This window comes from Nicotiana tomentosiformis, chromosome 2 (assembly GCF_000390325.3).
Source record: "Nicotiana tomentosiformis chromosome 2, ASM39032v3, whole genome shotgun sequence".
Lineage (NCBI taxonomy): Eukaryota > Viridiplantae > Streptophyta > Magnoliopsida > Solanales > Solanaceae > Nicotiana > Nicotiana tomentosiformis.
The window spans coordinates 144,283,013-144,309,723 of record NC_090813.1 but is presented as its reverse complement, the minus strand read 5'-3'; the positions used below and the strand labels follow the sequence as shown (position 1 = coordinate 144,309,723).

General features: G+C 37.6%; 2 long non-coding RNA genes across 2 annotated transcripts; one reads left to right on the top strand and one right to left on the bottom strand.

Moving 5' to 3' along the window:
- Window positions 1-10,462: 10,462 nt before the first annotated feature.
- On the top strand, window positions 10,463-14,563 carry LOC138906714 (uncharacterized). The gene is made up of 2 exons (XR_011414300.1): window positions 10,463-10,784; window positions 12,812-14,563. It is a non-coding gene; the product is annotated as an uncharacterized lncRNA (long non-coding RNA).
- A 1,928-nt stretch (window positions 14,564-16,491) lies between these two features.
- On the bottom strand, window positions 16,492-18,518 carry LOC117273668 (uncharacterized). The gene is made up of 3 exons (XR_011413552.1): window positions 18,390-18,518; window positions 17,452-17,538; window positions 16,492-17,327 (listed from the first exon to the last, which is right to left on the bottom strand). It is a non-coding gene; the product is annotated as an uncharacterized lncRNA (long non-coding RNA).
- Window positions 18,519-26,711: the final 8,193 nt, after the last annotated feature.

Below are 26,711 nucleotides of genomic sequence, written 5' to 3'. Positions count from 1 at the left end.
AATTCACAATATCTCATTTTCTTATCTCACCGCGGGAGCCTTCACAATTTATTTGAAAGAAAATATTTTTTCCGAAATAGCATCTAGCGTTTTAGCCATCCTTATCACACCGCATGACTTCTAGTAGTTTTTCCCTACTAGCCACGCGTATCAAGCCATCCTTATCTCACCGCATGCGTTTAAATACCCAGACCTTATACCACCGCATGCGTATTAATATCACAATTTGCACCTCAGGTGCTCAAATAATTTAACTTGCCAAAATAATTCAACAATAATATATTTCCACAATAAAGAGCTCACGGCTCATGCCAAAATAAATCATCAATAATATTTTTTTCACAATAAAGAGCTCACGGCTCATGTCAAAATAATTCAACAATAATATTTTTTTCACAATAAAGAGCTCACTGCTCCATCACAATTAGTACGAAAAGCTTACAAAAATATTCAGGAGTAAATAATTCAGGAAAATAATATTTCAAAATCTTTAATACGTTGCTTCAATATCAAGTTTAAAAATGTCAAATACTTCATATTAATAATATTTAATTTTAAAAAAATCAACCTTCAAATAATGCACAGAATAAAAGAAACCAAGTTCCAACTAAACAGATAAAATAATAAGTAGGAAAAGGTCAAGCAAATTTAAAAATATAAACATTAAATCAATAATGAAGAATATAACAAAATAAAATAATTGAATTAATGCGTAACAATGATCTACACAATTTAAAACATAATCTTTCATATTTAGCCCGTGTACACACTCGTCACCTCGTGTACATGACTTTCCACACATTATAATTATCAATCCTAGGGGAATTTCCCCCACACAAGGTTAGACAAGTCACTTACCTCGACTTGCTCCAATTTAATCAAGTATTATGCCTTTTCCTCGATTTTTCCGACTCCGGTCGACTCATATCTAGTCATAATTAATTCGATACAGTCAGCAAAAATTATAGTAATCAATTTCATAATAAAATATTATATTTTTTAATAAAATCCGAAATTAACTTAAATTTTGCCTGTGGGGCCCAAATCTCGGAATCCGGCGAAACTTAGAAAATCCGATAACCCATTCAATTACGTGTCCAACCATACCAGTTTCACTCCAATCGGACTCCGGATCGACACCGAAATCTCAAAAATTCATTATTATGAGATTTCTAAAAAAATTCAAATTTAATCTCAAAACACTAATTAAATGGTGAAAATAATGATATATTTGTGTATATAGACCAAATTCGAGTTGGAATCACTTACCCCAAATGTCTTTTCTTGAAAATCTGTCAAAAGTCGCCTTTGTTCAAGCTCAAGTTTGTCAAAAATGGCAAATGGGTTGAATGCCTCTGTTTTTATAACTTACAGATCTGTCCAGTTCGATCTTGGGAGCTCGATATGTCCAGTTCGATCTTGGGAGCTCGATCTCGGGAGCTCGATTTTTGGGCCTCGATTTTGGGCCAGAATTTCCAACAGAAAAAAAAATTGCAGCATCTGTTTTAAATCCAACTTTTGATCCGTTAACCATCCGAAACTCACCCGAGGCCCTCGGGACCTCAACCAAATATACCAACAATTCCTAAAATATCATACGAACTTAGTCGAACCTCTAAATCACATCAAACAATGCTAAAACCACGAATCATACCCCAATTCAAGCTTAATGAAACTAAGAATTTTCAACTTCTACGTTCGATGCCGGAACCTATCAAATCAATTCCGATTGACCTCAATTTTTGCACACAAGTCATAAATGACATAACGGAGCTGTAAAAATTTTTAAAACTGGATTCCGACCCCGATATCAAAAAGTTAACTTCCCGGTTAAACTTTCAAACTTTAAATTCCTATTTTAGCCGTTTCAAACTTAATTTCACTACGGACTTCCAAATAAAATTACGATCACGCTCCTAAGTCCAAAATCACCATGCGGAGCTGTTGGAATCATCAAAATTCTATTCTGGAGTCATTTGCACAAAATTCGACATCCGGTCACTAATTGAACTTAAATTTTTAATTTTTCATCAAAATTCCATATCTCGGGCAGGGAACTCAGAATTTTATTCCGGACATACGCCTAAGTCCCAATTTACGATACGGACCTAGCGGAACTTTCAAAATACTTATCCGAGTCCGTTTGCTCAAAATGTTGACCAAAGTCAACTCAGTTGAGTTTTAAAGCTCCAATTCATATTTTAATCCATTTTTCACATAAAAACTTTCCAGAAAATTTTACGGACTGCGCACTCAAGTCGAGGAATGATAAATAGTACTTTTTGAGGTCTTAGAACATATAATTAATTATTAAATTTAAAGATGATATTTTGGGTCATCACATTCTCCACCTCTAAAACAAACGTTCGTCCTCGAACGGAGTTAGAAAAAGTACCTAAGCTGGTGAATAAGTGTGGATAACGGCTGCGTATATCATGCTCAGTCTCCCAAGTTGCCTCCTCGACCGGATGACCCCTCCACTGAACCTTCACGGAAGCAATATTCTTTGACCTCAACTTTCGAACCTGCCTATCCAAAATAGCCACTGGTATTTACGAAGCATGAAAACATGGAATACCGGATGAACCGCAGAGAGACTAGGTGGTAGTGCAAGTTTGTAAGCCACCTCTCCAACTCTCTCAAGAATCTCAAAAGGCCTAATATACCTAGGGATCAAATTGCCCTTCTTCCCAAACCTCATCACACCCTTCATAGGCGAAAGCCGGAGCAATACCCGCTCACCAACCATGAATGCAACATCACGAACATTTCGATTCACATAACTCTTCTGTCTAGATTGGGCTGTACGAAGTCAATCCTGAATCAACATAACCTTTTCCAAGGCATCCTGAACCAAGTCTGTACCAAAAAGTCTAGCCTCGCCTGGTTCAAACCAACCCACTGGAGACCGGCACTGCCTACCATACAAGGCCTCATACAGAGCCATCTGAATGCTTGACTGGTAACTGTTATTGTAAGAAAACTCCGCAAGTGGTAAGAACTGATCCCAAGCACCCCCAAAATCTATCACACACGCATGAAGCATATCCTCCAGTATCTGAATAGTGCGTTCGGACTACCCGTCCGTCTGAGGGTGAAATATTGTACTCAACTCTACCCGAGTACCCAACTCACGCTGTACTGCCCTCCAAAATTGTGAGGTAAACTGCGTACGCCAGTCAGAGATGATAGATACTGGTACACCGTGAAGTCTGACAATCTCACGAATATATACCTGAGCTAGCTGCTCTGAAAAGTAAGTAGTAATCACAGGAATGAAATGAGCTGATTTGGTCAGCCTATCCACAATCACCCAAACTGCATCAAACTTCCGCTGGGTCCGTGGGAGCCCAACAACGAAATCCATAGTGATCCGCTCCCATTTCCATTCTGGAATCTCTAACTTCTGAAGTAATCCACCCGGTTGTTGATGCTCATATTTCACCTGTTGACAATTTAGACACCGAGCTACATATTCCACTATGTCTTTCTTCATCCGCCTCCACCAATAGTGTTGTCTCAAGTCTCGATACATCTTTGCAGCACCCGGATGAATGGAGTACCGCGAACTGTGAGCCTCCTGGAAAATCAAGTCGCGCAAACTATCTACATTTGGCATGCATAGCGTGCCCTGTATCCATAATACATCTTCATCTCCAATAGTGACTTCATTGGTATCGCCGTACTGAACTGTGTCCTTAAGGACAAGCAGATGGGGGTCATCATACCGACGTTACTTGATACGGTCATAAAGAGAAGACTGAGAAACCACACAAGCCAAAACTCGACTCGGCTCGGAAATATCTAATCTGACAAACTGGTTGGCCAAGGCCTGAACATCCAAGGCCAAAGGCCTCTCTGCTATCGGTAAATATGCTAAGCTACCTAAACTATCCGCCTTACGACTCAAGGCATCGGTCACTACATTGGCCTTCCCAAGATAATAGAGAATGGTGATATCCTAATCCTTAAGCAACTCCAACCATCTCTGATGCCGCAAATTAAGATCCTTCTGTTTAAACAGATGTTGTAGACTTCAGTGATTGGTGTATACCTCGCAATGGACACCGTACAAATAATGCCGCCAAATATTTAAGGCATGAACAATAGCTGCTAACTCAAGGTTCTGTACAGGATAATTCTTCTCATGCACCTTTAACTGTCTGGACGTGTAGGCAATCACCCTACCGTTTTGCGTCAACACTGCACCGAGGTCAATACGCGACGCATCACAATACACAATATAAGACCCTGAACCTATAGGTAATACCAACATTTGAGATGTAGTCAAAGCTGTCTTGAGCTTTTGGAAGCTCTCCTCACATTCCTCGGCCCATATGAACGGAGCACCCTTCTGGGTCAATCTGGTCTTAATAGTTGTTCATAATCAATTATAAAATCGTCAATTAACTTCATGTTAACAAGAATCTCATTTTAAACCTTCACAATACTGATAACGAGATACGAGGCATGAAGACCTTATAATTATTTACCCGAATTAACGAGTCACATTTAACGCCACCTAGGCAGGCACCTACCTCGTAGGTTAAAAATTAATAATTACAACACGAAATTGGCAAGTATGCACAGAGAATTTCATATAGAATTTTCAAATAAGCCTAACAGGCATGACTCCCTATTAGTACTATAGTACAAATTTAATTTTACAAGGGAGAACTTAAACACAAGAATTTTTCTCACAAGGATCTCGTCCTTATATAACTTCCACCGCAACTCGTAGCCCGGTTTAAACATATCAATTTATATAAAAATGTGAGGATCTCGTCCTCAGTTCTAAATCACAAGTAATATGCACATCGTGCCAATTGAAAATTTTCATTTTCTCCTTTTAAATAATTTCGATTACACCAAATCACAACACATAATGAACCACACACCGGTAGGGCATATAATTCATAATTTGCAATTAATTATTCGGAATTTACATCAAAATTTACCGAAATGAGTAACAGAAAGCCACATTTAGCCTCGCAGCTCTTATTAGTGACCAACACGAAATGATAGGCGTAGTTTTCTCCATAAAATCTCCCAACAGGGGTAAACACATAAGTAGATTATAGAATTATGAAGCTCACTCATAAGTGGAGCACAATAGGAGGACTCGTTTCGATATTGAGAACCGAATCAAGTTAAGAAAATTATTCCTTTATATTAAATCGAGGTTGTACCTGTAACGACACCATCTGATGTAGCGACCTCCGCCTTACCGTAAAACAAATATATCAACGGTTGGGTCTCCAACTCTAGGACGCCTTCTACCCTGTCCTCCACCCCTAACTGGTCATGTGGGTGGTGTAGTAACTGCAATGGGGCACGTAGCCTGAGTGCTTTGATGAAATAAGTCTCTCCCAAGTTTTTGACAATTTTTCTCATGATGTGCCTAGTATCACCGTATTCATAACAACCTCTTTGCAGGTTAGGCTGCTCATATTAAGTCTGTGCCAGATAACTGGAATAACCATTGTAGGAACTCATGTCGGTAGTGCATTAAAAGAACTTACTAGAGCACCCCGAGTAATCCGATGTAAGGACTAGGCTGACCGACTGCCTGAGCCCCCGCCATAATGATTTATACTTGCAGAGTAGAATCCACTGAATCCCCCAGAACCTCGAGACGTCTTGGTCTCCTTAGTTTCCTTTTTCCTCACCCCGAACACATTCTAATATCTTGGTAATTTGTACAATTAGCAGAAATGAAGTATCAGTTTGTAGCTCCCGAGTCGTACAAAATTTTACGATCATAATTGAGTCCTTTAATGAGTCTGTGGACTCGCCCTCTGGCTGTAGGAAGCAAAGTAGGAGTATGACGAGATAACTTATTGAACTTGATGGCATATTCTGACACCGTCAATGGTGACATGACGCAACCGTTCAAACCCTATGCGCCACGTATTACGGAGAGTCCGGGAAACAAACTATTTCAAAAGTATTTTTGAGAACTGAGCCAAGTGGGCGGTGTTGCATTGGCTGGTCTGCCCTCTTCATAGGCTTGCCACGAACACTGGTAAAGAATTATCTCTCCCAAGGCAAATTTCTTCTTTTGTTATGCTGACTCAACACTATTGAGCTGACCAATTTCTTAACATACTCTTCGATTCTTCTTTGGGGTAACCCTTACCCCTATTTATACACAACGATCAGAAAAGTAGAGCTCCATACAGAAAATCTTGTCACGAACCACATAGTCCAGACTCTCGTCAACAAGTGTACTTCCTTCGAAGCACCCCAAAATCTGCAACAGTGACGTCCACGCTGAGTAGACCTTCTACAAATTTAGAGTTATTTCTATAACTCCTTTTGTATTGAAGTATAGGATTTTTAAGGAGGTGGACATACCGCAAGTCCCAACCTTATCCTCTACAAAATCTCAAGTCTTAAACATGTGTAAATTTTAGGGAACCTTTCAGTACCACATATATACATTTCAGGCCAAAACTGATATAATATATGACCCCACAATCCACCCATTGGTAGTGGACTCTCCCCACTCGGCGCGAAATCATAGGTCACAACGTCCGATGATCCACAATAATAACCTTCACAGCTTGTATAAATCAACCAGACGCCAACGTCCGTTGCACCCCCACATGATTCACTAGGTGATCTCTCAATATACCCGCATCTTCAGTCAGAACCACACATTGAGGCAATGTTTGAGCATCTCTGGCTCCCTCATAGTCCATCTGCGGTATCACAAACCGTCGACGCACAACTGATACCGAGTGCATAATGTCATACATGAGTAGATACAAAGGAATATAAGATATATGTTTTAAGCTAAATCAATGCCGCACGATAAGAAGTCAAAGAAATGAATATTTTCTAACAGTTCCATAGCCTCTCGAAGATAAGTACAAACGTCTCTGTACCGATCCGCAAGACTCTACTAAACCTGCTTGTGACTCATGACACCTATGAACCTAGAGCTCTGATACCAACTTGTCACAACCCCAAATTCCCTCCGTAGGATGTCGTGATGGCACCTAGTCTCTAAGACCAGGTAAGCCTATCAATGCGGAATAATAGTAAATATCTGAAATAATTAAACTACAATTCAAACAATTTCAACTCCCAAAACCCGGTAAAAATAAGTCACAAGCTTCTAAGAATTTATCCTCGATGTCTCTATATAACAGAGTCTAAAGAAAATAAGGAAGCAACATAACAAGAATAGAAGGGGACTCCGGAGTCTGCGGGCGTTGGCAAATATACCTCGAAGTCTCCTCGTACAGCTAGTTTATTGATGCGTGGTCTGATAAGATGTACCTGGATCTGCACAAAAGGATGTGCAGAAGCGTAGTATGAGTACACCACAGCGGTACCTAGTAAGTGCCAAGCCTAACCTCGGTAGAGTAGTGACGAGGTCAGGTCAGGCCCTACTGGAGAATAAATAATGGCATGGTAAAATGTTTAAATAATATTAAAAGATAAAATGACAATAAAAATAAATCAAGTAGTATGTCACATTTAATTATATCAAATAATGGCAAATAAATACCTCGTGGAAATAAAATAGAATTCTTTTCAACTTTAAGAAAATCACACAATAATCAAAGACAACTGTGGCCATAAATCAATATCAACAAGGGCATTCTCGAGGTACTGCATTGTAATCCCAAATCATAAACAAATTCACAATATCTCATTTTCTTATCTCACCGCGGGAGCCTTCACAATTTATTTGAAAGAAAATATTTTTTTCAAAATAGCATCTAGCGTTTTAGCCATCCTTATCACACCGCATGACTTCTAGTAGTTTTCCCCTACTAGCCATGCGTATCAAGCCACCCTTATCTCACCGCATTCATTTCAATACCCAGACCTTATACCATTGCATGCGTATCAATATCACAATTTGTACCTCAAGTGCTCAAATAATTTAACTTGCCAAAATAATTCAACAACAATATTTTTCCACAATAAAGAGCTCACGGCTCATGCCAAAATAAATCATCAATAATATTTTTTTTTACAATAAAGAGATCACAACTCATGTCAAAATAATTCAACAATAATATTTTTCCACAATAAAGAGCTCACTGCTCCATCACAATGAGTACGAAAAGCTTACAAAAATATTCAGGAGTAAATAATTCAGGAAAATAATATTTCAAAATCTTTAATACGTTGCTTCAATATCAAGTTTAAAAATGTCAAATATTTCATATTAATAATATTTAATTTAAAAAAATCAACCTTCAAATAATGCACAGAATAAAAGAAATCAAGTTCCAACTAAACAGATAAAATAATTAGCAGGAAAAGGTCAAGCAAATTTAAAAATATAAACATTAGATCAATAATGAAGAATATAAAAAAATAAAATAATTTAATTAATGCGCAATAGTGATCTACACAATTTAAAACATAATCTTTCACATTTAACCCGTGTACACACTCGTCACCTCGTGTACACGATTTTTCACACATTACAATTATCAATCCTAGGGGAAATTTTCCCCACACAAGGTTAGACAAGTCATTTACCTCGACTTGCTCCAATTTAACCAAGTATTATGCATTTTACTCGATTTTTCCGACTCCGATCGACTCGTATCTAGTCATAATTAATTCGATAGAGCCAACAAAAATTATAGTAATCAATTTCATAAGAAAATATTACATTTTTCAATAAAATCCGAAATTAGCTCAAAAATTGCCCGTGGGGCCCACATCTCGGAATCCGACAAAACTTACAAAAGCTGACAACTCATTCAATTACGAGTCCAACCATACCAGTTTCACTCCAATCGGACTCCGGATCGATACCGAAATCTCAAAAATTCATTTCTATGAGATTTCTAAAATTTTCCAAATTTCAATCTCAAAACACTAATTAAATGGTGAAAACAATGATATATTTGTGTATATAGACCAAATCCGAGTTGGAATCACTTACCCCAAATGGCTTTCCTTGAAAATCTGTCAAAAGTCGTCTCTGTTCAAGCTCAAGTTTGTCAAAAATGGCAAATGGGTTGAATGCCTCTGTTTTTATAACTTACAGATTTGTCCAGTTCGATCTTGGGATCTCGATCTGTCCAGTTCGATCTCGGGAGCTCGATTTTTGGGCCTCGATTTTGGGCCAAAATTTCCAACAGAAAGGAAAAATTGCAGCAGCTGTTTTAAATCCAACTTTTGATCCGTTAACCATCCGAAACTCACCCGAGGCCCTCGAGACCTCAACCAAATATACCAACAAGTCCTAAAACATCATATGAACTTAGTCGAACCTCTAAATCACATCAAACAACGCTAAAACCACGAATCATACCACAATTCAAGCTTAATGAAACTAAGAATTTTCAACTTCTACGTTCGATGCCGGAACCTATCAAATCAATTTCGATTGACCTCAAATTTTGCACACAAGTCATAAATGATATAACGAAGCTGTAAAAATTTTTAAAACTGGATTCCGACCCCGATATCAAAAAGTTAACTCCCCGGTCAAACTTCCAAACTTTAAATTCATATTTTAGCCGTTTCAAGCATAATTTCACTACGAACTTCCAAATAAAATTACGATCACGCTCCTAAGTCCAAAATTACCATACGGAGCTGTTGAAATCATCAAAATTCTATTCCGGGGTCGTTTGCACAAAATTCGACATCCGATCACTATTTGAACTTAAACTTTTAATTTTTTATCAAAATTCCATATCTCGGGCTAGGTAATTCAGAATTTTATTCCGGGCATACGCCCAAGTCCCAATTTATGATATGAACCTACCGGAACTTTCAAAATACTGATCCAAGTCCGTTTGCTCAAAATGTTGACCAAAGTCAACTCAGTTGAGTTTTAAAGCTCCAATTCATATTTTAATCCATTTTTCACATAAAAACTTTCCAGAAAATTTTATGGACTGCGCACTCAAGTCGAGGAATGATAAATAGTACTTTTTGAAGTCTAAGAACACATAATTAATTATTAAATTTAAAGATAATATTTTGGATCATCACAGGTTGCATTTCACTTTATAGATTAAAACATATTATTGAAGGAACAATTTCATATTTTGAACACTGAATAATGATAGCAATTTTGATATGTTATAAAATTTTAATTTAAAGGGTTATGTTTACCTATTTCCTCATGATAAATTTCGACTTGAGTGGGACAAGTAAATTTTAAACACTTTTTTGGGCATAAAGACCTTTTATTGAAAAGAAAACTAATAATCTCGTAGACCTTAAATGCCTCTTGCCCCTTCCTACTTCCTCTTTTATTGCCTTCCTCAAATCTCTGTAAAAGCATTCTTTATATATGATTTTCTAATTAAACCTTGAGTTAGCCATTTTTCGTACACATATAATAATACAAATTTATTTATTCGTTTTAACTCAAATTTGTTATTTACTAGAACTAACTAGGTTTTATTTACAAATAATATATATATTTTCTTAAAAGGCTCACAAACCATGATTATTGTCTTCAATTAAGGGATTCATTGAACTGATTTCTTTTTTTCCTCTCCCTTTCTCTCCCTCTTCTTCTACCGCCTTCCTCTTTTCTGTTGTCATCTCTCCTTTCCTTCCAACAGGCCTGAGAATTAGCAGACAATTACCATCATGCAATCATGTCTGATTTTTATTTGTTTTCACATGTCTTTTGTGTCGTTTCCAACCAAGAGAGTTTGAGAAACCCTAAGAGCAAGGTGAGAAGTTCTTGGAGGGAGGGATGCCAAGGGTCTATCGGAAACAGCCTCTCTACCCCAGGGTAGGGGTAAGGTCTGCGTACATACTATCCTCCGCAGACCCCACTGGTGAGATTATACTGGGTTGTTGTTGTTGTTGTTGTTATTGTTGTTGTTGTTGTTGTTACATTTTAAGAATGTTGAAGATGTTCTGTACTATTTGATAAACCATATTGATCCTTACACTTAACTTTTATCATATCAAGCCAATTCTCGAATCAGGACCATAAATTAAAGGAAAAAGGGTCAAATATACTCTTTTACTTTCATATATTATCTATATTTAACCTTCGCTATACTATCAGGCCAAATTTACCCCTACCGTTATACTATCGGGCCAAATTTACCCCTACAATCAACAAACTTTTAAAAATACTCTTTGATTTGTTAAGTAATCCAAAATCTCCCAAATTCCTTTATTTAAATCACTTCTTGTTCTTCTTGGTCCGCTATTTTTGAAATAATTGACATTTACCTGCTTTTTGAAATAGAGGAAAACAAAAATAAGAGAAAAAAATATATTAAATAATACAATCGAATAAACAAAGTATAGTAAATTGAAAAATCTAAATTAGGTAGCTTTTCTAAATTCTAAAAGTATTTACAACATCCTAATTTTAATGAATTTGTTGCACCAAATGTATGGAGACTTTGCAGGTATTAGTGATTGAAGTTGAAGTTTCTCAGAGACTTTATATTGTCTAATTCAACTTTGCTTTAATTAAATGCCTACACATTGTGCACTCTTAAATTAGTCGATCGAACTCTATACTAACCAGGCAATGACAAAATATATTTGAATATACATGTACATACATGATGATCAGTTACATATAATACATAATAAATAGACCCACTAAATTCTACGGTGTGTATATGATTAAAAATAAATAAAATCCTAAACTAATTTCATTTATTACAAGAAGAGAAATGGGTACATTGGTAATTAAAAAAATAATTATAAATAATTTGTATAGTTTAGTAACTTTAGCATTCACATCAATAGTAATTTTTAAAAATAATGGAGCAAGAACAACAACAAGTGATTTCATAAAAAGAATTTGGGAGATTTTGGATTACTTAACAGATTAAGGGGTATTTTTAAAAGTTTGTTTATTATAGAGGTAAATTTGGCCCGATAATATGATGGTGGGGATATATTTGGCCCGATAATATAATAGATGTTAAATGTAAACAATATATGAAAGTAGAGGGATATATTTGGCCTTTTCCCCTAAATTAAATGGATGGAAAATGATATTACAATAGGCTTATTATAAAGCAGATGAACTATGATGACTGCAACATCATCCTCAATTTTGTTTTGGTGGAAAATAAACTTGCGGTGTGGACTAATACTACAATGATATGTCTCATGGGAGTTGGAGTGACATAGAGGAATGACGTGCACAAAAGATGTGAGCAACACCCGCGGGATCACTTGTGAAGATACCGTGCATGTTAGTCTCGAGGAGAAAATAGGTGTGGGATTGATAATTAAGATTATTGAAAGCCATAGATATGAAAATTTCATTAATAGTTATGAATATGGAAAGGAATTAGTCAAATCCCTGATTATACACGATTAGCTCTTATTGCCTCAACCGTTAAAAATCACCCATGTTACGAAAAATTATTGTAATAAATAATAGTAACGAACAAGTGCTAAATAGGGTAAACGGTTACAAATTATAATATTATAAAAACTCATTTCCATAAACTTGTATCGCATCAAAAAAATTTGCTAAGTTGTACTATCAATTATCAATATTCTTACTACTCTCTATTATTAGAAAAATTGTTCTTTCCTACTGTGAAAAAGGTGACAAATCAATAAGATTTCTATTACCTTATTCTCGATTTAAATCTTTATTGTCGTTATTCCTTTTTCATATCAATTACATTTGGAAAAGTGAAGTAAATTGGTTGTCAGAAATCCGAATTATTCTATTTATTTATTTTAATTACAAGTACTATTTTTTAGTTGACACACATTAGTTATGTTATCCGAAACTCTATTAATCGTTTCACTTTCTATTTATATATTTTATTTGTAGCAATAAATTATGTCTGGAACTGACCAAATTACTCAGCAGGGGAACGGACAAGAGGGATCTCCTCCACATAATTTGCCCACACATTCTCCATAATGCTCACAAAATATCTCACCAGTCAGATCTGCTAATCGCAACACTGAGTAGCGGAATGAAGAGCAATCAGGATTACAGGATGACTTGAGCAATTTATTGCTCAACAGATTGGTGAAGCCTTACGGGTCTTAACAGGTGGCGTGTAAAGTATAGTTCCAGATCCACTACCAATCAACACAACTATAGAAAATCCCAATTCAGGGCTTGAAAACTTAGAAAGTGATGAAATTCCAAATAGTTTTGGAGCTGGGGGTTCAGCTACGCGGAATAATTCTAATTTACATGATGTAGTTCCAACCTTGCAGAAATAACTCAAGGAACAAAATAAATGGATAGAACAAATACCGGGTGTACCACCGGTAATCAAACGTGTGGATATGAACAAATCCTCGCAACAATCACAGAAATAAAGTGCAACACCGTTACCGATACCAAAGAAGTTCAAAATGATAAATATTCCTAAGTATGATGAAAATTCCGATCCACGAGATCATGTGACCGCATTCTCCGTAGGAGTCATTGAATCGGTGCTGGTGAAGAACCCTTACAAAGGAGTACTAACATGGTATACTCTTTTATATGAAAACTCAATTGACTCGTTTGCTGGGCTTATAGATTCATTTATTAAAGCACATATGGGAGCTCAAAAGGTAGAAAAGAGAACGGAAAATATCTTTAAAATACAACAAGGAAGTACAAAATTACTTAAAGAGTTTGTAGATAGCTTCCAACGAGAAAGGATGTTGTTAACACGCGTACCCGATAATTGGGCAGCAATGGCATTTGCAGACAACTTGAATGAGAGAAGCTCAGAAGCAACGAGAAGATTACAGGAAAGTTTGTGACAATTTCCAGCAACCACTTAGAATGATGTTTATAACAGGTACATCACAAAGCTTTGAATAGAAAAAGATAGAGTATCTTAACCAAAGGTGAAGGACAGGTTCGGGCCTAGAAGATAAGAATCAAAATAAAGAAATGAAAAAAATAGATACGAACCTTACATGGGACCAAAGTATGAGATCATATGCCAAAACCAGAAAGGGCACAATCTGATCAAAGGTCAAGGCAGAAGAAGGCAGGTTCTTCTCAGTTCAGGAAGGAACGAGATATGGTGAGAAACAATGAACAAAGTCCTCGATCAAAATTATCACATTTTAATTTCAACATAAGTACTTCAGAGTTAGTAGTAGTATTGAGAGGCATGGAATACAAAGTACGGTGGCCTAAAAAGATGAGATCATATCCTAGCAAAAGAAGTCAGAACTTTTGGTGTGAATTTCATAATGATCTCGGGCATATAACAACGGATTGCAGGCTCGAAGCAGAAGTTAATTATCTGTTGAAGAAATGCAACCTCACTGATCTATTTAGTGAGAAAAGTAAAGAATATTATATGAAGAACATGGATGAACAATCGAAGCCCCCATCACCAAAGATACAATGGCAAAGAGAACAACTAAAATATCAGTAACTCACGGGAAACGTATTCGGCAAGTCTTAGAAGGAGAGAGAATAAATTTTGATGATGATGATGCAAATGGCTTGTTTATACCTCACAATGATGCACTGATAATTTCTCTACTTGCTCATAATATTAATATGAAACGAGTTTTGATTGATCCAGGTAGATCAATAAATATTATATTGCTACGAATGGTCAACAAAATACAAGCGACAAATCGTTATAATACCCAATGCTCGATCTTTGTTTGGGTTCGACAATTCAAGTGTCATAACTAAGGGAGATATTATATTGTCCATATTCGTAGATCGAGTAGTGAAGGACACCAAATTCTAAGTAGTGGAGGCAGACATGGCTTATAACATGATTTTAGGAAGGCCATGAATTCATGATATGGATGCGGTACCATCAACTTTGCATCAAGTTATTAAATTCCTTTCACAATGGAGAATTTATCAGATCATGACAGATCAATGAGCAACACGAGAAACTAACACCGTGGTTGTAGCGAGTGGAATAACCAAATACGGAGAAGAACAATAGAAATTACAGTGCCAGTTGAGGAGAATATTTCCTCTACCACAACATCAGATACGAAAAATAGAGCAGACATAGACGTGAGGCCTGGCGTGATTCAGGAACCGGAAGAGAATGATACTATCAAAACAACAATGGAGGATTTCGAAGGTGTTACCTTATTTACTCATTGGCCGAAGAAAAAAGTCTATATTGGGACAAACTTAAGCAAAGAGTGGGTTAATTGAATTTTTACGTACTAATCCTGGTTGTTTTGCTTGGTTGCATTCATATATTACTTAAATTCTACCAGAAGTAATGATTCATAAGCTACATAAAGATCCATTACACCCACTAGTAAAACAAAATAAGAAAAAGCAAGGTGCTTTCAAAAACAGGTAATACAGGAAGAGGTAAGCAAACTCTTAAAAATTAGTTCAATTCGTGAGGTAACATACCCTGACTGGTTGGCAAATATTGTTGTAGTTCCTAAAAAGAATGGTAAATGGTGAGTATGTATAGATTATACTGATTTGAATAAGGCATGCCTAAAGATTCATTTTCTTTGCCACATATAAATAAATAAATTGATTCTACTGCTGGTCACGAGCTTTTAAGTATTTTAGATGTTTATTCTGGATATAACCAAATTAAAATGGATCCCGAGGATGAGAAAAAAACTTCTTTTATTACATACAGGGAGGACTTATTATTACAAAGTCATGCCCTTTGGTCTAAAGAACGGTGGAGTTACGTATTATAGATTGGTAACCAAAATATTCCAAAAATACTTGGGGAAGACTATGGAAGTTTATATTGATGACATACTAGTAAAATCAACACATGTGGGAAATCATCTCAAGCATTTGGAGGAACTTTTGCCATTCTTCGAAAATATAATATGAAGTTCAACCCAGAAAAGTGTGCATTTGGTATAACGTTAGGTAAATTTTTGGGTTTTCTTATCTCTAACGGGGGGATTGAGGTGAATCCAGCTCAAATTAAAGCAATCAAAAAAATATTGGATGTGCTTACAAAATAAAAAGTACAAAGACTAACAGGAAGAATAACATCTTTGGGGAGATTCATATTTGAATCTTCAGAAAATATTTCATGTTTTTATATTTCAAACTCAAACACTTCATACTATATAAAGGTGCATTTTGAGGAGAATTTCAATAACTTGAAGAAACTCGTGCATTTCAAGGAGAATTTCAAGAACTTGAAGAAATTCGAAGAATTTCAAACTCGAAGATTAAATGAGAAGTGAAGATTCAAAGAAGAAAACTCTAAAAACTTCAATAAATTTTTAATTCAAGTTGAGACTACAAAAATAGTCACAGAATAAGATATTATCAAGGCCTACTTGTAAAGTAAAAGTTGATCCTGTTGCAAGAAAGCAACTTTAATGATTATATATATGAATATTAATTTTGAAAGTTCAAATAAAACTTCTCAAGTTATTTCATATTTTTACACCAACATGAAGATGCGACGTCATCTTCATTAGTGTCGATTGTATAAAAGGTACCTCTTTTAAGATTAAGACTATATGTATCTAAATACGACAATGTTAAAGCATTTATTCAATTGAAATAGTGCAATAAAAGACTTGATAAATCAAATGAGCAAAAACAAAACATATAATATATGTAAAATGAGTGAAGAGGTATAAGAAATATCTTCAAAATGAAACTTCAAAAAGTACAGGAATGATAAAAGCTAAGACTCGGAAGGAGCATCTTGAGAAGGAAGGTTTTTAGTTGGGGAAGGATTAGCAGTTGAAGGAAGATTAACTTGGGGACTCGAAGTTGACGGCTAAAAATGCACCTCCATATTCTCTTTACTTACATCGCCCCTAGAACTTTCTTTCTTGGGAGTGAAGAAGCTTTGATCTTGTTGAGATACTTCAATAGCAATTTTGGCCTTAGCAAGTGCAGCGTCGTGGTCAAAAACTTATTGGCTAGCCTCGGTCAAAGTTTCAAAATGAGTACAAAGGAGAGACCAACTAACATCCATAGTTAGTTTATCTATAAGGGTCTCATACTCCATTTTCCAATTGATCGATTTCAGCTTGTAAACTTTCTTTCTCTGCCTCAATAGCATCATAGGAGATCTTTAAAGGCCCTAGAGTATACTCAAGGAACTTAACTTTATCAGAGGAGGCACAAAGGTTTTCCTGGGCTTGGTTAAACTCATGAACCAGTTCACCCGCATATATTTCCTTTTGGTTCAAAAGTTCTTTCAAACTTAAAATCCCTTCGGTGACTTTAGAGTGCTGCTCAGCAAATCGGCCTTTATCTTTGTAATCTTCTTCTCTAATTGTCTTGCTTCAGCTTTCGTAACTGCTAATTCGGCAGTTACTATTTTAAGTTACTGCTGAAGCATCTCCTTCTTCTTTTCTTATTCCTTTTTCTCTAGATGGAGACTAGCAAATTGTTCCTTCCAATTATCCACTTCAAAAGATAAGTTTGCCGCAAGCTGCTCATTTCGAGCAAGTTATTTCATCAAATTTGTGCCAGTTAAATTTATTTGAAAATAAAAGAAAGTTAGAAAAACAAATAAGAGAAAGAAAAGAAAGAAGTAAAAAAGAAATAGAGTATACCCGTAGGGTAGAATGCACGATATCATTGGCTAGAATGATGTCAGAATGGGACTCCAACTTCTATTTCTCGAGTGACTCAATAAGAAGCTTCAAACAAACAGAAGTCCGGTCAGGTCTTTTTAGCAAGTTAATATTAGTCGAGACTTCTACCATCACTACCGCATTTTCCTTACATCAAAAGGACTAGCTTCAATCTAAGCAGGTACGAACGGAGTCGAAGCTGGAGCAGTGGGAGGAAAACTTTCATTGGCAAAGTCAATAAAATGGTCTTCACCTCTATGGCTGTCGAACCATTTGGTCAAGCAGCTCATCAACAAAGTCGGTAGCAGGAGCCACGAGCGGCTCAGTAATTTCACCATCTGAAATGACCATTGTTAGAGCCTGCTCCGGTTTGTCAACAAGATGAAATAGGTCAGTCTCGAAGGGTGAAGCTTGGGGACTACTCTGATCATCCTCTAAAACAACTTGCCTCCTAGTTCGAGGCTTCTTCACAAGAGAATCTTCGTTCTCTTCATCTTCTTCCTCATCAGAGGCGATAAACTCTTTGTCTTTCCTATTCGAATAGGACAAACTTAAGATAGCATGTGCCGTATCGACATTAAGTTCAACAACAGGATCAGGAGAGGGACGAACACCACGAATCTAAAATCCTATAGAAAGGAATATTTAAAAAAATGACGAGAACGGAATGATAATACATACGATACAAAAAAGTAACTAATCGCGGGTTTTTTTTATTTTTTATCCAAATTTCTTGGAGAGAAACTTCCAAGTTCTTTGGTCCATGGGAGCAGACAACAACATTAGAGCAACCCATTCACAAAAGTATGGAATCTCACCAATAACTTCCATGGTAGCTATGAAAAAATATGTAAAAGGGAATAAGTGAGACTCTAATTAAAACGAAACGGAATTGAGGAGCAGAGGCATGCACTTACATTTAAAGTTCCTTTTCTCAGATAAGGGAATATTCTCCTCTCCCACCAACTCACGAGTTAGAACATCCACATACTGGTTGTACCACCATCTGTCATGACCATCCTCAGGACCGACAATAATCCTCTTACTTCTCGCAAGAAGGGTAAATATACCAGCACGAAAGAGTTTGTGGGAATAAAGGTGCGGTAGATGTTGGAAAGTAAAAGAGACAGAAACTAAATCTGACAAGTAACATAATTACGCTATTGCCCTCCAAACTATCAAGCCTATTTGGCCAAGACACACATTAAAATACCGGTAAAATTCAATGATTACCAGGTATATAGTTGGCTCAAAATCAAGAGTAAAAGAGTAGGCGTAAACGAAAGAATAACCCTCACGGTACGTGGTTATTTGATTGTTTTCACCAGGGGCTACAATGGGTAAATTAGACTTCTAATGGCACTCTCTGCAAACAAGAGGAAGGTGACCAGGTGTGATAAGAGATGGATAAAGATCAACATATTTTTTACGCATTCCTTCTTGTTCTATACATCACAGTTAGCTAAGAAAGAAAATTCTTGGGGTATTGTCACGACCCAAAATTCTCACCTTCGGGACCATGATGGCGCCTAACATTTCACTTGTTAGACAAGCTAACATTATAATAATCTTCACTATTTTTAAACAAATTAAATTAAATGGAATTCAATTACTAAAATAAAGTGCGGACAATAACTACCGAATCATCAAAATACATCCCCGAATTTGGTGTCACAAGTGCACGAGCTACTATAATAATACAAATAAAGGATTGAATAAAATTCAAGCTATTTGAAAGATAGTACACAACTAAGATAAGATAAAAGAGGACTTCAGAACTGCGGACGTTGTGCAGTTATACCTCAAGTCTCCTCTGGGTAGCTAAATCCGAGCAAGTCTATCATACTCCGCTGGGACCAACTCCAAAATCTACACAAGAAGTGCAGAGTGTAGTATGAGTATAACCGACTCTATGTACTCCATAAGTCTCGAGCCTAACCTCAACGAAGTAGTGACGAGGCTATGACAAGAGACGTACGTACATATACAAGCATATACAAATACGAATCAACAATAACACAATAGTTAACAATTTATAAATTTGGGAGGAGATATGCGAAGGAGAATATTATATAAATTTCAGCAGGAGAAGTGTCACTTAACAGCCAATTAAATTCATCGACAATAACATGAGCAGCTGATAATATGAAAATGGCATGGCACCACCCTTCGTGCTTTTACTCTCATTCTTTTCATAAATTGATAAACAAACAATAAGATTGGCACGACATCACCCTTCGTGCTTTAATTCTCTTTTGGCATGGCATCACCCTTCGTGCTTTAACTCTCTTCTGGCACGGCATCACCGTTTATACTTTTACACTCTTTAAGATTGGCACGGCATCACCCTTCGTACTTCAACTCTCTTCCTCACTTCATAATTCAATAAATAATAGTGTAAAATTAGCACGGTATCACCCTTCGTGCTTTACACTCTTCCTTACCATGAAAATAATAATATAAATTTGCAAGAGTATTTAAATGCAGGGATATATACTTATCAATCAATTCAATACTAGAAAACTGACTTCACCCTCCAAAATATTTAACAATAATTAAACTAGCAATAATCTCATGAAAATGATCAAATAAACAATAATAACTTAAGCAGGAATATCTTAACCAAATAGGTAATTATTCACAATAAATAAATTTCACCCACATGATTTGACTCAACCACAACGTATAAATACTCGTCACCTCAGATATACGTTATACCCGCACATTAAATCACGTAACAAATAGATAATTAAGTCCTACTCCCTCAAGTCAAGGTTAACCACGACACTTACCTCGATTTGCAATCAAATTTAAGATTCCAATAAATCTTTGCCTCGCAAATTAGTGTCCGAAATCCTCAAATTTAGTCATAAACAATTCAATATTCTCAATATAAATCGTAGGAATTGATTCCATATGAATTTATCAATTTTCCAGATTAAAATCCGAAATTCATTTTAAAAACTCCACAGTGATGCCCACATCTCGAATCTTGAAAAAACTTACGAAATACGGATACCCGTTCCGAGACGAGTTCAACCATACAAAATTTATCTAATTTTGATGCCGAATGGACCTTCAAATCTTAAATTTTTATTTTTGGAAAGTTTTACTAAAATTCCAATTTCTTCCATCTAAATTCGAAATAAATGATGAATATAGACATGGATTTATGAAATATCATTATTATATGATAAAGAACACTTACCCAATCCGAAGTCGTGAAAAACTCCTTCAAATCTCCCAGAAACCGAGGTTTTAAAACTCAAACAAAAATGGCAAAATGATTGATTTTCGATTCCTATGTTTCTGTCAATTTTCCGCTTTTGCGATGATATTGTCGCACCTGCGACGTCGCTTTTGCAACTGAAAATGCCGCTTCTGCGAAGAAGTGCTGGCCAGGTGAAGCCTCGCATCTGTGGAGGAAAATGCGCATCTGCACTGCCTTCCGCTTCTCCAATCGCAGAGTCCGCTTCTGCGGACGCGCGAGTGCGTCCAAGTTTCCACACCTGTGGCATTTTGCCCAGCTTGCCCAGGCCGCTTCTGTGAGGGATTTCTCGCTTTTACGGAGCCGCTTCTGCGGCCAAGGCTTCGCAGAAGCGAAGGCACCAGAAGCAGCAAAATTCCAGATTTTGCTTAAGTCCAATTTTTGTTCCGATTTCGATCCGAATCACACTCAGGGTACTCGGGACCCCATCTGAATATACCAACAAGTCCCGAAATATAATATGGACTTACTTGGGGTCTCAAATCACGTCTAATAATGTCAAAATTATAATTCACACCTCGATTCGGACTTATGAATTTCAAACTTTTTAATTAATAAAACTTGAGCCGAAACATGTTAAATAAATCCGGAATGACTTCAAATTTGGCACACAAGTCATAAATGACATAACAGAGCTATTCTAATTTTCGGAATCTCAATCCAAGTCTGATATCAATAAAGTCAAATCCGTGGTCAAACTTTGGAAACCTTTAGCCTTTAGATTTCTACTTTTCGTTAAATAGCGATAATTTGAGTAAGGGTCCTCCGAATTCGATTCCACGCAAATCAGTTGAGTTTTAAAGCTCTATTTCACATTTTAATCAATTTTTCATATAAAACCTTTCTGAAAAATTATTCGGACTGTGCACACAAGTCGAGAAATGATGAATAGTGCTTTTCGAGGTCTTAGAATACAGTAATGAATGTTTAAATTAAAGATGAAATTTTGGGTCATCATATTCTCCACCTCTAAAATAAACGTTCGTCCTCAAACGGAATTAGAAAAATACCTGAGCTGGTGAAAAGATGTAGATATCTACTCCGCATGTCTATCTCGGACTCCTAGGTAGATGCTTCTACCGACTGACCTCTCCATTGCATCCAAACTGAAGGATAACTCTTAGACGTCAACTGTCGGACCTGCTGGGCTAGAATAGCTACCGGCTCCTCTTCATAAGTCAAATCTTTGTCCAATTGGACTGAGCTAAAATCTAATACATGGGACGGATCATCATGATATTTTCGGAGCATAGACACATGGAACACCGGATGAACTGATGATAAACTAGGTGGTAGTGCAAGCTTGTAGGCTACTTCACCCACCCTTTCAAGAATTTCAAAGGGTCCAATATACCTAGGGCTCAACTTACCCTTCTTTCCGAATCTCATTACACCTTTCATAGGTGAAACCCGGAGCAATACTCTTTCTCCAACCATGAATACAATATCATGAACTTTATGGTCGGCATAACTCTTTTGCCTAGACTAAGTTGTGCAAAGTCGATCCTGAATAATCTTGACCTTATCCAAGGCATCTTGTACCAAATTGGTACCCAACAATCGAGCCTCTCCCGGTTCAAACCAGCCAACTGGCGAACGACATCGCCTCCCGTATAATGCTTCATGTGAAGCTATCTGAATGCTCGACTGGTAGCTCTTATTATAGGAAAACACCGCAAGTGTCAAGAACTGATCCCTAGAGCCTCCAAAGTCTATAATATAAGCGCGAAGCATATCTTCCAATATCTAAATAGTGCGCTCTGACTGTCCGTCTGTCTGTGGATGAAATATTATACTCAACTCAACTCGCGTGCCTAACTCACGCTGTACAGCCCTCCAGAAGTGCGAGGTAAATAGTGTACCTCAATTAAAAATGATAGACACGAGCACACCGTGAAGGCGGACAATCTCGCGGATTTAAATCTCCGCTAACCGCTCTAAGGAATAGGTAACTGCTACTGGAATGAAATGTGATGACTTGGTCAACCTGTCCATAATGACCCATACTGCGTCGAACTTTCTCTAAGTCTGTGGGAGACCAACCACAAAATCCATAGTGATACGCTCCCACTTCCACTCAGGAATTTCTAACTTCTGAAGCAAATCACCAGGTCTTTGAGGCTCGTACTTGACTTGCTGACAGTTTAAACACCGCGCTACATATGCAACTATATCCTTCTTCATTTTCCTCTACCAATAATGTTGCCGAATCTTGATACATTTTGACGGTAACTGAAGTAGGCCTAGGCCAGTTTTGAACTGCCTCAATCTTCTTAGGATCCACCTTTATGCCTTCTGCCGATACAACATGCCCCAAAAAGGCAACTGAGTTTAACCAAAACCCGCATTTTGAAAATTTGGCATATAAATGGTTATTCTTCAAAGTCTAAAGCACAATGCGAAGATGTTGCTCATTCTCCTCTCGACTGCTGGAGTAAATCAAGATGTCATCAATGAATACAACCACAAATGAAGCAGATAGGGCTTGAACACTCGATTCATCAAATCCATAAATGTTGTTGGGGTATTTGTAAGCCCAAATGACATCACTAGGAATTTGTAATGCCCATACCGAGTCCAAAAAGCTGTCTTAGGAATATCAGATGCCCTAATCTTCAACTGATGGTAACCAGACCTCAAGTCGATCTTTGAAAACACCTTGGCACCCTGAAGCTGATCGAATAAATCATCAAGTCTTGGTAGTGGATACTTGTTCTTGATTGTAGGCTTGTTCAACTGCAGATAATCTATACACATTCGCATTGAACCATATTTCTTCTTTATAAATAACACTGGTGAAACCCAGGGCGAGACATTAGGTCTAATAAATCCCTGATCAAGTAAGTCTTGTAACTGCTCCTTCAGTTTTTTCAATTCCGGCGGGGCCATACAGTATGGTGGAATAGAAATGGGCTGAGTACCCGGAGCCAAATCAATACAGAAGTCTATATCTCTGTCGGGTGGCATCCCCGACAAATCTGCAAGAAATACTTCTGGAAATTCATGAACAACTGGTACTTAGTCCATAGAAGGGACATCCGCACTGGGATCGCGAATATAAGCCAAATAGGCTAGACACCCTTTCTCGACTCTACGCCAAGCCTTTATATAAGAAATAACCTTGCTGGTAGAATGACCAGGAGTTCTTTTCCACTCTAATCGAGGTAACCCCGGCATGGCTAAGGTCACCGTCTTGGCATGACAATCCAATATAGCATGATAAGGTGACAACCAATCCATACCCAAGATGACATTAAAATCTACCATATCAAGAAGTAGAAGATTCACACTAGTCTCAAGACTCCCAATAGTAACCACACATAAATGATAGACATGATCTACCATGAGAGAATCTCCCACCAGAGTGGACATACAAACATGAGCACTCCGAGAATCACGAGGCATCACCAGATATGAAGCAAAATAAGAGAACACATAGGAATAAGTAGATCCTGGATCAAATAGAACTGAAGCATCTCTATGGCAAACTGGAACAATACCTGTAATCATAGTATCAGATGATTCGGCCTCAGGCTTTGCTGGAAAAGCATAAAATCAGGGTTGGGCCCCATCACTCTGAATTGCGTCCCTGGGACGACCTCTAACTGGCTGGCCTCCACTTTTAACGGCCTGACCTCCACCTCTAATGGCCTGACCTCCACCTCTAGCTTCTTGACCCCTACCTCTAGCTGGTTGGGTGGGCGGTGAAGCAACCGGTGCTGTAATCATAGCAGAGAACCCTATCGTTGCATGCTGCCTTGATACCTGGGGCAAAATCTAGCAATGTGCCTCGGATCACCACAAGTATAACAAGACCTCGGTTGCTTTGACTGGTGACCCTGAACTGTCCATGTCATCCTGAGTAACCACCCTGAAAGCTCTGGATCGGAGGTGCACTGATAGGAGTTGCTGGTACACTGTAGGATGCTTGGAGCGCTGAATAAAATGGCCCGGGAGGATGACCCCTACCAAAATTACCCCTGCCTCCAGACGAGGCACCACGGAACCCACCGAACTGACAAGGCCTCTTATCAGATCCCTACCCTCTTTCATGTGTAAGAACCATCTCGATCCTCCTAGCAACATTAGCAGCCGTCTGAAAGGAAATCTCACTTCCGGTCTCTTTGGCCATCTGAAACCTGATAGTTTGAGTAAGTCCCTCAATAAACCTCCTCACTCTCTCTCCATCAGTAGGAAGTAAAAGGAGAGCATGGCGGGCTAGATCCACAAAACGTGCCTCGTATTGAGTAACAGTCATATTGCCCTACTGGAGACGCTTAAATTGTCTTTTGTAATCCTCTCTCAATGTGATATGGAGTAAATTCTCTTGTAATAGTCGTGAGAACTGCTCCCAAGTCAATGTAGGCAACCCAGCTGGTCTGGTCAACATAAAATCTTTCCGTCATCTCTTGGCGGAACCCGTCATCTGAAATACAGCAAAATCAGCCCCATTGGTCTCAACTATACCCATGTTCCGCAACACCTCATGGCAGCGGTCAAGATAATCCTGTGGTTCCTCAGAAGGTGTACCACTGAAGTGGACTGGAAAGAGCTTAGTAAACTTTTCCAACCACAATAAAGCCTCAGAAGACATGGCGGGCCTATCACTGGCCTGTGCCGCAACAACTGGCTAAACTATCCCAACTAGTGGGGATGCTGGAGCCTGATACTATGGAGCCATATGCTCCAGAGGGGGAGTAGTGGGAGTCTGTGCTCCTCCCCCAGCCTGTGAGACGGCTGGTGCTACTGGAAATATACCATTCTGGGCCATTGATAAGTGGAGATTTTGACTACTTATTTGCGCCTTTTGACTTTTGTTTTAGTTCAAAAATATTTAAAGATATTCCCAATAATTGATGAAATATGCTTACTTGAAGGAGTATTGAAAAATGAGCCACTACGATGAAATCAAACTCAAGAGGAGTGCTTTTGAATAAGGACAAAAAAAAAGCACAAAAAACTAAAGTGCGGACTATAGAATTCTGTGTGCGGCCGCAGAACATGAAGAAGAATTAAACAGAGCTGCAATGTAAGGTGCGGATCACACAACAATTGTGCGTTCGCAGAAGTCAAGGTTCAGAGAGTTCCAACTCCAAGCCCAGCATGAACTGCGGATCGTACTATAATTGTGCGGCCGCATAAATCAAATGTGCGGCCGCACCCAGAATTGTACGGTCCGCAGGACTCAAGAGACGCGGTCGCAGTGCAGAATTCTGTGGTCGCAGATCCATCTCCTGTAAAGAGCTGAAGGAAAGTGCGGACCACACACAGAATACTGCGGCCTCAGAACCTCCAAAAGGGCAATTTTGTCCAAAAATGTCAGTTTTGTATAAATAGACTTTTTTGACGAAATTAGGTTAAGTTTTGAATACCAGAAAGTCTGTAGTCATTTTTTCTTTACTCTTTTAGGAAACTTTAGTTTATATTGTTGATTTTACATTGGATTTTCATCTATTAATCATTCAATATGAGTTTTATCATCTTTTCTTCTTTATTTTCTTAAATATCCACTATGAGTAGCTAAATTTCTAGCTAGGGTTGTGACCCAACCCTAGTGTGGGAACCTAATGGGTATTTGATTTAGGGCTTGTTTATGGTTGGGTGTGTATTATTTAGCCTAGTTCTTGCTATAATTGTAGAATTAATGGTTGCAAATATTGGTTCAAGCCTATCTGACTTGGTCTCTACTTAAGAAAGAGAGGCTTAGTCTAGAAAAACTTGGCTAACAAGAGTTTGGGATATAATCTAGAGATTGATAGTACCAATTAAATGGTTGAACCTAGAGATAGTAAAACCCAACTTGAGCAATTTGTCAACTGTTTAGTTCAATACCCATTTGGACTTGAGAAAGAAAAATTGGGCAAAACCACTCTCTTACCGAGAGGTATTGAGTGGGTATTTGAGTGTTAATTTCTATAATGCACCCCGACCAATGAAACTCGCTCTAAAGCCCACAACCCGTTAGGCAAAC